A 15,061-nucleotide genomic window follows, 5' to 3' on the forward strand; every position below is an offset into this window, starting at 1 on the left:
AGCATTACTTTAGTTTCCTGCAGATTACTTTTTAGACCCACTCTTCTGCTTTGTCTCTCCAGGTCAGTGAACATGCATTGCAATTGGTCCCCTGAGGTACTAATGAAGGCAATGTCATCAGCGAATCGCGAGTTACTAAGCTATTCTCGATTAACTTTTATCCCCAATTCTTCCCAATCCATGTCTCTGAATACCTCCTGTAAAATAAAATGCCCAAATAAAACAAAGCATTTTGGGGGCCGTTGACCGTGCTGACGCAGTGTGATTTCTGCCCAGTCCCCTATATGTCAACTTGATAAAATGCAACAAGGCGTGGGTAAACGAAGAGACTAACAATGACTCCCATGAGGTGCGACTAGAGCAGCACGGTTCTGCACTGTCTGGTGTGGTTTACCTGGCATGCACCGCGGGAATCTCACTGTGCACTTAAAACAAATGATTGTGAAGGCTGTTGCCGATGCTGACACTATGTGATTTCTGCCCAGTGCTATTTAATGTCAACGTGAAGAAATGCAAGAAGGCGTGCGTAAGCGAAGAGAGTAACAATAACTCCCTCGTGGTGCGACTAGAGCAGTGCGGCTCTTGCGCAGTCTGCTGCACTCCAACTGGCATAGATCGGCGGAATCCGACTGTCCATTTAAAACAAATGATTCGAGGGCCGTTCACCATGCTGACGCAATGTGATTTCTGCCTAGTGCTCTAAACGGCAAAGTGATGAAATAAAGAAATGCCTGGATAAAGGACAGGTGTAAGAGTGACTCCTGTGAGGTGCGGCTGGAGCAGTGCAGCTCTTGCGCGGTATGGTACGCCTAAACTGGCATGGACGGGCGGAATTCACTGTCCAAATGAAACAAAGCATTCTGGGAGCCAGTGCTCTAAATGTCAACGTGAAGAAATGCAAAAAGGTGGGTATAAAGGACAGGAGTAAGAATGACTCCCGTGCAGAGTTTATTGAGCAGTTTCGCTTTGTGCTATCCATTGTGCTTCATTTGGTATGGACCGGTGGAATCCAACTGTCCATTAAAACAAAGCTTTGCGAAGACTTTTGATCATGCTGACGTAATGTGACTTCTGCCCAGCGCTCTAAATGTCAACGTGAAGAAATGCAACAAGGCATGGCTACAGAAAGCGAGTAACAATCGCTCTCTTGAGGTGCGGCTAGAGCAGTGTGGCGCTTGCGCTGCCTGGTGCGCTTCAACTGGCATGGACCGGGAGAATCCGACTCTCCAAATAAAACAATGCATTTTGAGGGCCGTTGACCATGCTGACGCAATGTGATTTCTGCCCAGGTCTGTAAATGTCAACGTGCATAAATGAAAAAAAGGCGTGGTTAAACGACAGGAGTAAGAATGACTCCCTTGCAGTGTGGATTCAGGAGTGGCGCTTTATGCTATCTGTTGTGCATCAACTGGCATGGAGCGGCTGAAACTGACTGTCCACTTAAAACAAAGCATTGCAAGGACTTTTGACGATGCTGACGCAATGTGATTTGTGCCCAGGGCTCTAAATGTCAATGTGAGGAAATTGAACAAAGCGTGGGTGAAGGACGTTAGTAACAATGACTCCCTTGAGGTGCGTCTAGAACAGTGCTGCTTTGCACTGTCTGGTGTGGTTCAACTGGAATGCACAGGGGGAATCTTACTGTGCTTTGAAAAGATATAATTGCGAGGGCGGTTGACCATTTTTATGCAAGGTGATTTGTGCCCAGTGCCCTAAATGTCAACCTGAAGAAATAGAACAAGGCGTGGGGGAGCTAAGTGAGTAACAATGACTCCCTTGAGCTGCGGCTAGAGCAGTGCGGCTCTAGCGCTGCCTGGTGCGCTTCAACTGGGATAGATCGGGGTAATCCGACTGTCCATTTAAAACAAATGATTGCGAGGGCCGTTGACCATGTTGACGCAATTTGATTTCTGCCTAGTGCTTTAAACGTGAAATAAATAAATTAAGGAAAGGGCTGGATAAACGACAGGAGTAACTATGACACCCTTTAGGTGCGGCTAGCGCAGTGCAGCTCTTGCGCGGTCTGGTGCGAATGAACTGGCATGGACTGACAGAATCCACTGTCCAAATAAAACAAACCATTCTGGGGGCCGTAGAGCATGCTGACGCAGTGTGATTTCTGCAGAGCGCTCTAAATGTCGAAGTGAAAAAATGAAAAAAAAAGCGTGGATAAAAGACAGGAGTAAGAATGACTCCCTTGCAGTGTGGATTGAGCTGTGCCGCTTTGCACTTTCCGTTGCGCTTCAACTGGTATGGACCGGGAGAATCTGACTGTCCATTTAAAACAAAGCATTGCGAGGACTTTTGACCATGCTGATGCAATGTGATCTCTGCACAGTCCCCTATATGTCAACTTGATAAAATCAACAAGGCGAGGGTAAACGAAGAGACTAACAATGACTCCCATGAGGTGCGACTAGAGCAGCACGGCTCTGCACTGTCTGGTGTGGCTTACCTGGCATGCACCGGGGGAATCTCACTGTGCACTTAAAACAAATGATTGTGAAGGCTGTTGCCGATGCTGACACAATGTGATTTCTGCCCAGTGCTCTAAACGTCAAACTGAAGTAATTAAAAAAAGGCATGGATAAACTACAGGAGTCACAATGACTCCCTTGTGGTGCGGCTATCGCAGTGCGGCTCTTGCGTGGTCTTGTGTGCCTCAACTGGCATGGACCGGCGCAATCATCATCAGCATCAGCCTGGTTACGCCTACTGCAGGGCAAAGGCCTCTCCCATACATCTCCAACAACCCCGATCATGTACTATGTGTGGCCATGTCGTCCCTGCAAACTTCTTAATCTCATGCGCCCGCCTAACTTTCTGCCGCCCTCTGCTAAGCTTCCCTTCCCTTGGAATCCATTCCGTAACCCTCAATGACCATCGGTTATCTTCCCTCCTCATTGCGTATCCTGCCCATGCCCATTTCTTTTTCTTGATTTCAACTAAGATGTCATTAACTCGCGTTTGTTCCCTCACCCAATCTGCTCTTTTCTTATTCTTGAACGTTACACCTATCATTCTTCTTTCCATAGCTCGTTGCGTCGTCCTCAATTTGAGCAGAACCCTTTTCGTAAGCCTCCAGGTTTTTGCCCCATAGGTGAGTACTGGTAAGACACAGGTATTATATACTTTCCTCTTGAGGGGATAATGGCAACCTGCTAATCATCATCTGAGAATGCCTGCCAAACGCACCCCAGCCCATTCTTGTTCTTCTGAATATTTCTGTCTCATGATCCGCATCCGCTGTCACTACCTGCCCTAAGTTGATGTATTCCCTTACGACTTCCAGTGCCTCGCTGCCAATTGTAAATTGCTGTTTTCTTCTGAGACTGTTAAGCATTACTTTAGTTTCCTGCAGATTACTTTTTAGACCCACTCTTCTGCTTTGTCTCTCCAGGTCAGTGAACATGCATTGCAATTGGTCCCCTGAGGTACTAATGAAGGCAATGTCATCAGCGAATCGCGAGTTACTAAGCTATTCTCGATTAACTTTTATCCCCAATTCTTCCCAATCCATGTCTCTGAATACCTCCTGTAAAATAAAATGCCCAAATAAAACAAAGCATTTTGGGGGCCGTTGACCGTGCTGACGCAGTGTGATTTCTGCCCAGTCCCCTATATGTCAACTTGATAAAATGCAACAAGGCGTGGGTAAACGAAGAGACTAACAATGACTCCCATGAGGTGCGACTAGAGCAGCACGGTTCTGCACTGTCTGGTGTGGTTTACCTGGCATGCACCGCGGGAATCTCACTGTGCACTTAAAACAAATGATTGTGAAGGCTGTTGCCGATGCTGACACTATGTGATTTCTGCCCAGTGCTATTTAATGTCAACGTGAAGAAATGCAAGAAGGCGTGCATAAGCGAAGAGAGTAACAATGACTCCCTCGTGGTGCGACTAGAGCAGTGCGGCTCTTGCGCAGTCTGCTGCACTCCAACTGGCATAGATCGGGGGAATCCGACTGTCCATTTAAAACAAATGATTCGAGGGCCGTTCACCATGCTGACGCAATGTGATTTCTGCCTAGTGCTCTAAACGGCAAAGTGATGAAATAAAGAAATGCCTAGATAAAGGACAGGTGTAAGAGTGACTCCTGTGAGGTGCGGCTGGAGCAGTGCAGCTCTTGCACGGTATGGTACGCCTCAACTGGCATGGACCGGCGGAATTCACTGTCCAAATGAAACAAAGCATTCTGGGGGCCAGTGCTCTAAAGGTCAACGTGAAGAAATGCAAAAAGGTGGGTATAAAGGACAGGAGTAAGAATGACTCCCGTGCAGAGTTTATTGAGCAGTTTCGCTTTGTGCTATCCATTGTGCTTCATTTGGTATGGACCGGTGGAATCCAACTGTCCATTAAAACAAAGCTTTGCGAAGACTTTTGATCATGCTGACGTAATGTGACTTCTGCCCAGCGCTCTAAATGTCAACGTGAAGAAATGCAACAAGGCATGGCTACACAAAGCGAGTAACAATGGCTCTCTTGAGGGGCGGCTAGAGCAGTGTGGCGCTTGCGCTGCTTGGTGCGCTTCAACTGGCATGGACCGGGAGAATCCGACTCTCCAAATAAAACAATGCATTTTGAGGGCCGTTGACCATGCTGACGCAATGTGATTTCTGCCCAGGTCTGTAAATGTCAACGTGAAGAAATGAAAAAAAGGCGTGGTTAAACGACAGGAGTAACTATGACACCCTTTAGGTGCGGCTAGCGCAGTACAGCTCTTGCGCGGTCTGGTGCGAATGAACTGGCATGGACTGACAGAATCCACTGTCCAAATAAAACAAACCATTCTGGGGGCCGTTGAGCATGCTGACGCAGTGTGATTTCTGCACAGTGCTCTAAATGTCGAAGTGAAAAAATGAAAAAAAAGCGTGGATAAAAGACAGGAGTAAGAATGACTCCCTTGCAGTGTGGATTGAGCTGTGCCGCTTTGCACTTTCCGTTGCGCTTCAACTGGTATGGACCGGGAGAATCTGACTGTCCATTGAAAACAAAGCATTGCGAGGACTTTTGACCATGCTGATGCAATGTGATCTCTGCCCAGTCCCCTATATGTCAACTTGATAAAATCAACAAGGCGTGGGTAAACGAAGAGACTAACAATGACTCCCATGAGGTGCGACTAGAGCAGCACGGCTCTGCACTGTCTGGTGTGGCTTACCTGGCATGCACCGGGGGAATCTCACTGTGCACTTAAAACAAATGATTGTGAAGGCTGTTGCCGATGCTGACACAATGTGATTTCTGCCCAGTGCTATTTAATGTCAAGGTGAAGAAATGCAAGAAGGTGTGTGTAAGCTATGAGAGTAACAATGACTCCCTTGAGGTGCGACTAGAACAGTGCAGCTTTTGCAGTCTGCTGCACTCCAGCTGGCATAGATCGGGGGAATCCGACTGTCCATTTAAAACAAATGATTGCGAGGGCCGTCGACCATGCTGACGCAATGTGATTTCTGCCCAGTGCTCTAAACGTGAAACTGAAGTAAATAAAAAAAGGCATGGATAAACTACAGGAGTCACAATGACTCCCTTGTGGTGCGGCTATCGCAGTGCGGCTCTTGCGTGGTCTTGTGTGCCTCAACTGGCATGGACCGGCGGAATCACCATCAGCATCAGCCTGGTTACACCTACTGCAGGGCAAAGGCCTCTCCCGTAAATCTCCAACAACCCCGATCATGTACTATGTGTGGCCATGTCGTCCCTGCAAACTTCTTAATCTCGTGCGCCCGCCTAACTTTCTGCCGCCCTCTGCTAAGCTTCCCTTCCCTTGGAATCCATTCCGTAACCCTTAATGACCATCGGTTATCTTCCCTCCTCATTTCGTATCCTGCCCATGCCCATTTCTTTTTCTTGATTTCAACTAAGATGTCATTAACTCGCGTTTGTTCCCTCACCCAATCTGCTATTTTCTTATCCTTTAACGTTACACCTATCAATCTTCTTTCCATAGCTCGTTGCGGCGTCCTCAATTTGAGCAGAACCCATTTCGTAAGCCTCCAGGTTTCTGCCCCATAGGTGAGTACTGGTAAGACACAGGTATTATATACTTTCCTCTTGAGGGGATAATGGCAACCTGCTAATCATCATCTGAGAATGCCTGCCAAACGCACCCCAGCCCATTCTTGTTCTTCTGAATATTTCTGTCTCATGATCCGCATCCGCTGTCACTACCTGCCCTAAGTTGATGTAATCCCTTACGACTTCTAGTGCCTCGCTGCCAATTGTTAATTGCTGTTTTCTTCCGAGACTGTTAAGCATTACTTTATTTTCCTGCAGATTAATTTTTAGACCCACTCTTCTGCTTTGCCTATCCAGGTCAGTGAACATGCATTGCAATTGGTCCCCTGAGGTACTAAGGAAGGCAATGTCATCAGCGAATCGCGAGTTACTACGCTATTCTCGATTAACTTTTATCCCCAAATCTTCCCAATCCATGTCTCTGAATACCTCCTGTAAAATAAAATGCCCAAATAAAACAAAGCATTTTGGGGGCCGTTGACCATGCTGACGCAATGTGATTTCTGCCCAGGTCTGTAAATGTCAACGTGCAGAAATGAAAAAAAGGCTGGGTAAACGACAGGAGTAAGAATGACTCCCTTGCAGTGTGGATTCAGGAGTGGCGCTTTATGCTATCTGTTGTGCATCAACTGGCATGGACCGGGGGAATCCGACTGTCCATTTAAAACAAAGCATTGCGGGGACTTTTGACCATGCTGACGCAATGTGATTTCTGCCCAGTCCCCTATATGTCAACTTGATAAAATCCACAAGGCGTGGGTAAACGAAGAGACTAACAATGACTCCCATGAGGTGCGACTAGAGCAGCACAGGTCTGCACTGTCTGGTGTGGCTTACCTGGCATGCACCGCGGGAATCTCACTGTGCACTTAAAACAAACGATTGTGAAGGCTGTTGCCGATGCTGACACTATGTGATTTCTGCCCAGTGCTATTTAATGTCAACGTGAAGAAATGCAAGAAGGTGTGTATGCGATGAGAGTAACAATGACTCCCTCGAGGTGCGACTAGAGCAGTGCGGCTCTTGCGCGGTCTGCTGCACTCCAACTGGCATAGATCGGGGGAATCCGACTGTCCATTTAAAACAAATAATTGCGTGGGCCGTTCACCATGCTGACGCAATGTGATTTCTGCCTAGTGCTCTAAACGGCAAAGTGATGAAATAAAGAAATGCCTCGATAAAGGACAGGTGTAAGAGTGACTCCTGTGAGGTGCGGCTGGAGCAGTGCAGCTCTTGCGCGGTATGGTACTCCTCAACTGGCATGGACCGGCGGAATTCACTGTCCAAATGAAACAAAGCATTCTGGGGGCCAGTGCTCTAAAGGTCAACGTGAAGAAATGCAAAAAGGTGGGTATAAAGGACAGGAGTAAGAATGACTCCCGTGCAGAGTTTATTGAGCAGTTTCGCTTTGTGCTATCCATTGTGCTTCATTTGGTATGGACCGGTGGAATCCAACTGTCCATTAAAACAAAGCTTTGCGAAGACTTTTGATCATGCTGACGTAATGTGACTTCTGCCCAGCGCTCTAAATGTCAACGTGAAGAAATGCAACAAGGCATGGCTACACAAAGCGAGTAACAATGGCTCTCTTGAGGGGCGGCTAGAGCAGTGTGGCGCTTGCGCTGCTTGGTGCGCTTCAACTGGCATGGACCGGGAGAATCCGACTCTCCAAATAAAACAATGCATTTTGAGGGCCGTTGACCATGCTGACGCAATGTGATTTCTGCCCAGGTCTGTAAATGTCAACGTGAAGAAATGAAAAAAAGGCGTGGTTAAACGACAGGAGTAACTATGACACCCTTTAGGTGCGGCTAGCGCAGTACAGCTCTTGCGCGGTCTGGTGCGAATGAACTGGCATGGACTGACAGAATCCACTGTCCAAATAAAACAAACCATTCTGGGGGCCGTTGAGCATGCTGACGCAGTGTGATTTCTGCACAGTGCTCTAAATGTCGAAGTGAAAAAATGAAAAAAAAGCGTGGATAAAAGACAGGAGTAAGAATGACTCCCTTGCAGTGTGGATTGAGCTGTGCCGCTTTGCACTTTCCGTTGCGCTTCAACTGGTATGGAACGGGAGAATCTGACTGTCCATTGAAAACAAAGCATTGCGAGGACTTTTGACCATGCTGATGCAATGTGATCTCTGCCCAGTCCCCTATATGTCAACTTGATAAAATCAACAAGGCGTGGGTAAACGAAGAGACTAACAATGACTCCCATGAGGTGCGACTAGAGCAGCACGGCTCTGCACTGTCTGGTGTGGCTTACCTGGCATGCACCGGGGGAATCTCACTGTGCACTTAAAACAAATGATTGTGAAGGCTGTTGCCGATGCTGACACAATGTGATTTCTGCCCAGTGCTATTTAATGTCAAGGTGAAGAAATGCAAGAAGGTGTGTGTAAGCTATGAGAGTAACAATGACTCCCTTGAGGTGCGACTAGAACAGTGCAGCTTTTGCAGTCTGCTGCACTCCAGCTGGCATAGATCGGGGGAATCCGACTGTCCATTTAAAACAAATGATGTCGAGGGCCGTCGACCATGCTGACGCAATGTGATTTCTGCCCAGTGCTCTAAACGTGAAACTGAAGTAAATAAAAAAAGGCATGGATAAACTACAGGAGTCACAATGACTCCCTTGTGGTGCGGCTATCGCAGTGCGGCTCTTGCGTGGTCTTGTGTGCCTCAACTGGCATGGACCGGCGGAATCACCATCAGCATCAGCCTGGTTACACCTACTGCAGGGCAAAGGCCTCTCCCGTAAATCTCCAACAACCCCGATCATGTACTATGTGTGGCCATGTCGTCCCTGCAAACTTCTTAATCTCGTGCGCCCGCCTAACTTTCTGCCGCCCTCTGCTAAGCTTCCCTTCCCTTGGAATCCATTCCGTAACCCTTAATGACCATCGGTTATCTTCCCTCCTCATTTCGTATCCTGCCCATGCCCATTTCTTTTTCTTGATTTCAACTAAGATGTCATTAACTCGCGTTTGTTCCCTCACCCAATCTGCTATTTTCTTATCCTTTAACGTTACACCTATCATTCTTCTTTCCATAGCTCGTTGCGGCGTCCTCAATTTGAGCAGAACCCATTTCGTAAGCCTCCAGGTTTCTGCCCCATAGGTGAGTACTGGTAAGACACAGGTATTATATACTTTCCTCTTGAGGGGATAATGGCAACCTGCTAATCATCATCTGAGAATGCCTGCCAAACGCACCCCAGCCCATTCTTGTTCTTCTGAATATTTCTGTCTCATGATCCGCATCCGCTGTCACTACCTGCCCTAAGTTGATGTAATCCCTTACGACTTCTAGTGCCTCGCTGCCAATTGTTAATTGCTGTTTTCTTCCGAGACTGTTAAGCATTACTTTATTTTCCTGCAGATTAATTTTTAGACCCACTCTTCTGCTTTGCCTATCCAGGTCAGTGAACATGCATTGCAATTGGTCCCCTGAGGTACTAAGGAAGGCAATGTCATCAGCGAATCGCGAGTTACTACGCTATTCTCGATTAACTTTTATCCCCAAATCTTCCCAATCCATGTCTCTGAATACCTCCTGTAAAATAAAATGCCCAAATAAAACAAAGCATTTTGGGGGCCGTTGACCATGCTGACGCAATGTGATTTCTGCCCAGGTCTGTAAATGTCAACGTGCAGAAATGAAAAAAAGGCTGGGTAAACGACAGGAGTAAGAATGACTCCCTTGCAGTGTGGATTCAGGAGTGGCGCTTTATGCTATCTGTTGTGCATCAACTGGCATGGACCGGGGGAATCCGACTGTCCATTTAAAACAAAGCATTGCGGGGACTTTTGACCATGCTGACGCAATGTGATTTCTGCCCAGTCCCCTATATGTCAACTTGATAAAATCCACAAGGCGTGGGTAAACGAAGAGACTAACAATGACTCCCATGAGGTGCGACTAGAGCAGCACAGGTCTGCACTGTCTGGTGTGGCTTACCTGGCATGCACCGCGGGAATCTCACTGTGCACTTAAAACAAACGATTGTGAAGGCTGTTGCCGATGCTGACACTATGTGATTTCTGCCCAGTGCTATTTAATGTCAACGTGAAGAAATGCAAGAAGGTGTGTATGCGATGAGAGTAACAATGACTCCCTCGAGGTGCGACTAGAGCAGTGCGGCTCTTGCGCGGTCTGCTGCACTCCAACTGGCATAGATCGGGGGAATCCGACTGTCCATTTAAAACAAATAATTGCGTGGGCCGTTCACCATGCTGACGCAATGTGATTTCTGCCTAGTGCTCTAAACGGCAAAGTGATGAAATAAAGAAATGCCTCGATAAAGGACAGGTGTAAGAGTGACTCCTGTGAGGTGCGGCTGGAGCAGTGCAGCTCTTGCGCGGTATGGTACTCCTCAACTGGCATGGACGGGCGGAATTCACTGTCCAAATGAAACAAAGCATTCTGGGAGCCAGTGCTCTAAATGTCAACGTGAAGAAATGCAAAAAGGTGGGTATAAAGGACAGGAGTAAGAATGACTCCCGTGCAGAGTTTATTGAGCAGTTTCGCTTTGTGCTATCCATTGTGCTTCATTTGGTATGGACCGGTGGAATTCAACTGTCCATTAAAACAAAGCTTTGCGAAGACTTTTGATCATGCTGACGTAATGTGACTTCTGCCCAGCGCCCTAAATGTCAACGTGAAGAAATGCAACAAGGCATGGCTACACAAAGCGAGTAACAATGGCTCTCTTAAGGTGCGGCTAGAGCAGTGTGGCGCTTGCGCTGCCTGGTGCGCTTCAACTGGCATGGACCGGGAGAATCCGACTCTCGAAATAAAACAATGCATTTTGAGGGCCGTTGACCATGCTGACGCAATGTGATTTCTGCCCAGGTCTGTAAATGTCAACGTGCAGAAATGAAAAAAAAGGCGTGGGTAAAGGACAGGAGTAAGAATGACTCCCTTGCAGTGTGGATTCAGGAGTGGCGCTTTATGCTATCTGTTGTGCTTCAACTGGCATGGACCGGCTGAAACTGACTGTCCACTTAAAACAAAGCATTGCAAGGACTTTTGACGATGCTGACGCAATGTGATTTGTGCCCAGGGCTCTAAATGTCAATGTGAGGAAATGGAACAAAGCGTGGGTGAAGGACGTTAGTAACAATGACTCCCCTGAGGTGCGGCTAGAACAGTGCTGCTTTGCACTGTCTGGTGTGGTTCAACTGGAATGCACAGGGGGAATCTTACTGTGCTTTTAAAAGATATAATTGCGAGGGCGGTTGACCATTTTTATGCAAGGTGATTTGTGCCCAGTGCCCTAAATGTCAACCTGAAGAAATAGAACAAGGCGTGGGGGAGCTAAGTGAGTAACAATGACTCCCTTGAGCTGCGACTAGAGCAGTGCGGCTCTAGCGCTGCCTGGTGCGCTTCAACTGGGATAGATCGGGGTAATCCGACTGTCCATTTAAAACAAATGATTGCGAGGGCCGTTGACCATGCCGACGCAATTTGATTTCTGCCTAGTGCTTTAAACGTGAAATAAATAAATTAAGGAAAGGGCTGGATAAACGACAGGAGTAACTATGACACCCTTTAGGTGCGGCTAGCGCAGTGCAGCTCTTGCGCGGTCTGGTGCGAATGAACTGGCACGGACTGACAGAATCCACTGTCCAAATAAAACAAACCATTCTGGGGGCCGTTGAGCATGCTGACGCAGTGTGATTTCTGCACAGTGCTCTAAATGTCGAAGTGAAAAAATGAAAAAAAAGCGTGGATAAAAGACAGGTGTAAGAATGACTCCCTTGCAGTGTGGATTGAGCTGTGCCGCTTTGCACTTTCCGTTGCGCTTCAACTGGTATGGACCGGGAGAATCTGACTGTCCATTTAAAACAAAGCATTGCGAGGACTTTTGACCATGCTGATGCAATGTGATCTCTGCCCAGTCCCCTATATGTCAACTTGATAAAATCATCAAGGCGTGGGTAAACGAAGAGACTAACAATGACTCCCATGAGGTGCGACTAGAGCAGCACGGCTCTGCACTGTCTGGTGTGGCTTACCTGGCATGCACCGGGGGAATCTCACTGTGCACTTAAAACAAATGATTGTGAAGGCTGTTGCCGATGCTGAGACTATGTGATTTCTGCCCAGTGCTATTTAATGTCAACGTGAAGAAATGCAAGAAGGTGTGTATGCGATGAGAGTAACAATGACTCCCTCGAGGTGCGACTAGAGCAGTGCGGCTCTTGCGCAGTCTGCTGCACTCCAACTGGCATAGATCGGGGGAATCCGACTGTCCATTTAAAACAAATGATTACGCGGGCCGTTCACCATGCTGACGCAATGTGATTTCTGCCTAGTGCTCTAAACGGCAAAGTGATGAAATAAAGAAATGCCTGGATAAAGGACAGGTGTAAGAGTGACTCCTGTGAGGTGCGGCTGGAGCAGTGCAGCTCTTGCGCGGTATGGTACGCCTCAACTGGCATGGACGGGCGGAATTCACTGTCCAAATGAAACAAAGCATTCTGGGAGCCAGTGCTCTAAATGTCAGCGTGAAGAAATGCAAAAAGGTGGGTATAAAGGACAGGAGTAAGAATGACTCCCGTGCAGAGTTTATTGAGCAGTTTCGCTTTGTGCTATCCATTGTGCTTCATTTGGTATGGACCGGTGGAATCCAACTGTCCATTAAAACAAAGCTTTGCGAAGACTTTTGATCATGCTGACGTAATGTGACTTCTGCCCAGCGCTCTAAATGTCAACGTGAAGAAATGCAACAAGGCATGGCTACACAAAGCGAGTAACAATGGCCCTCTTGAGGTGCGGCTAGAGCAGTGTGGCGCTTGCGCTGCCTGGTGCGCTTCAACTGGCATGGACCGGGAGAATCCGACTCTCCAAATAAAACAATGCATTTTGAGGGCCGTTGACCATGCTGACGCAATGTGATTTCTGCCCAGGTCTGTAAATGTCAACGTGCAGAAATGAAAAAAAGGCGTGGTTAAACGACAGGAGTAAGAATGACTCCCTTGCAGTGTGGATTCAGGAGTGGCGCTTTATGCTATCTGTTGTGCTTCAACTGGCATGGACCGGCTGAAACTGACTGTCCACTTAAAACAAAGCATTGCAAGGACTTTTGACGATGCTGACGCAATGTGATTTGTGCCCAGGGCTCTAAATGTCAATGTGAGGAAATGGAACAAAGCGTGGGTGAAGGACGTTAGTAACAATGACTCCCTTGAGGTGCGGCTAGAACAGTGCTGCTTTGCACTGTCTGGTGTGGTTCAACTGGAATGCACAGGGGGAATCTTACTGTGCTTTTAAAAGATATAATTGCGAGGGCGGTTGACCATTTTTATGCAAGGTGATTTGTGCCCAGTGCCCTAAATGTCAACCTGAAGAAATAGAACAAGGCGTGGGGGAGCTAAGTGAGTAACAATGACTCCCTTGAGCTGCGGCTAGAGCAGTGCGGCTCTAGCGCTGCCTGGTGCGCTTCAACTGGGATAGATCGGGGTAATCCGACTGTCCATTTAAAACAAATGATTGCGAGGGCCGTTGACCATGCTGACGCAATTTGATTTCTGCCTAGTTCTTTAAACGTGAAATAAATAAATTAAGGAAAGGGCTGGATAAACGACAGGAGTGACTATGACACCCTTTAGGTGCGGCTAGCGCAGTGCAGCTCTTGCGCGGTCTGGTGCGAATGAACTGGCATGGACTGACAGAATCCACTGTCCAAATAAAACAAACCACTCTGGGGGCCGTTGAGCATGCTGACGCAGTGTGATTTCTGCACAGTGCTCTAAATGTCGAAGTGAAAAAATGAAAAAAAAAGCGTGGATAAAAGACAGGAGTAAGAATGACTCCCTTGCAGTGTGGATTGAGCTGTGCCGCTTTGCACTTTCCGTTGCGCTTCAACTGGTATGGACCGGGAGAATCTGACTGTCCATTTAAAACAAAGCATTGCGAGGACTTTTGACCATGCTGATGCAATGTGATCTCTGCCCAGTCCCCTATATGTCAACTTGATAAAATCAACAAGGCGAGGGTAAACGAAGAGACTAACAATGACACCCATGAGGTGCGACTAGAGCAGCACGGCTCTGCACTGTCTGGTGTGGCTTACCTGGCATGCACCGGGGGAATCTCACTGTGCACTTAAAACAAATGATTGTGAAGGCTGTTGCCGATGCTGACGCAATGTGATTTCTGCCTAGTGCTCTAAACGGTAAAGTGATGAAATAAAGAAATGCCTGGATAAAGGACAGGTGTAACAGTGACTCCTGTGAGGTGCGGCTGGTGCAGTGCAGCTCTTGCGCGGTATGGTACGCCTCAACTGGCATGGACGGGCGGAATTCACTGTCCAAATGAAACAAAGCATTCTGGGAGCCAGTGCTCTAAATGTCAACGTGAAGAAATGCAAAAAGGTGGGTATAAAGGACAGGAGTAAGAATGACTCCCGTGCAGAGTTTATTGAGCAGTTTCGCTTTGTGCTATCCATTGTGCTTCATTTGGTATGGACCGGTGGAATCCAACTGTCCAATAAAACAAAGCTTTGCGAAGACTTTTGATCATGCTGACGTAATGTGACTTCTGCCCAGCGCCCTAAATGTCAACGTGAAGAAATGCAACAAGGCATGGCTACACAAAGCGAGTAACAATGGCTCTCTTAAGGTCCGGCTATAGCAGTGTGGCGCTTGCGCTGCCTGGTGCGCTTCAACTGGCATGGACCGGGAGAATCCGACTCTCGAAATAAAACAATGCATTTTGAGGGCCGTTGACCATGCTGACGCAATGTGATTTCTGCCCAGGTCTGTAAATGTCAACGTGCAGAAATGAAAAAAAAAGGCGTGGTTAAAGGACAGGAGTAAGAATGACTCCCTTGCAGTGTGGATTCAGGAGTGGCGCTTTATGCTATCTGTTGTGCTTCAACTGGCATGGACCGGCTGAAACTGACTGTCCACTTAAAACAAAGCATTGCAAGGACTTTTGACGATGCTGACGCAATGTGATTTGTGCCCAGGGCTCTAAATGTCAATGTGAGGAAATGGAACAAAGCGTGGGTGAAGGACGTTAGTAACAAT

The sequence above is a fragment of the Dermacentor albipictus genome, unplaced genomic scaffold (assembly GCF_038994185.2).
Source record: "Dermacentor albipictus isolate Rhodes 1998 colony unplaced genomic scaffold, USDA_Dalb.pri_finalv2 scaffold_32, whole genome shotgun sequence".
NCBI lineage: Eukaryota > Metazoa > Arthropoda > Arachnida > Ixodida > Ixodidae > Dermacentor > Dermacentor albipictus.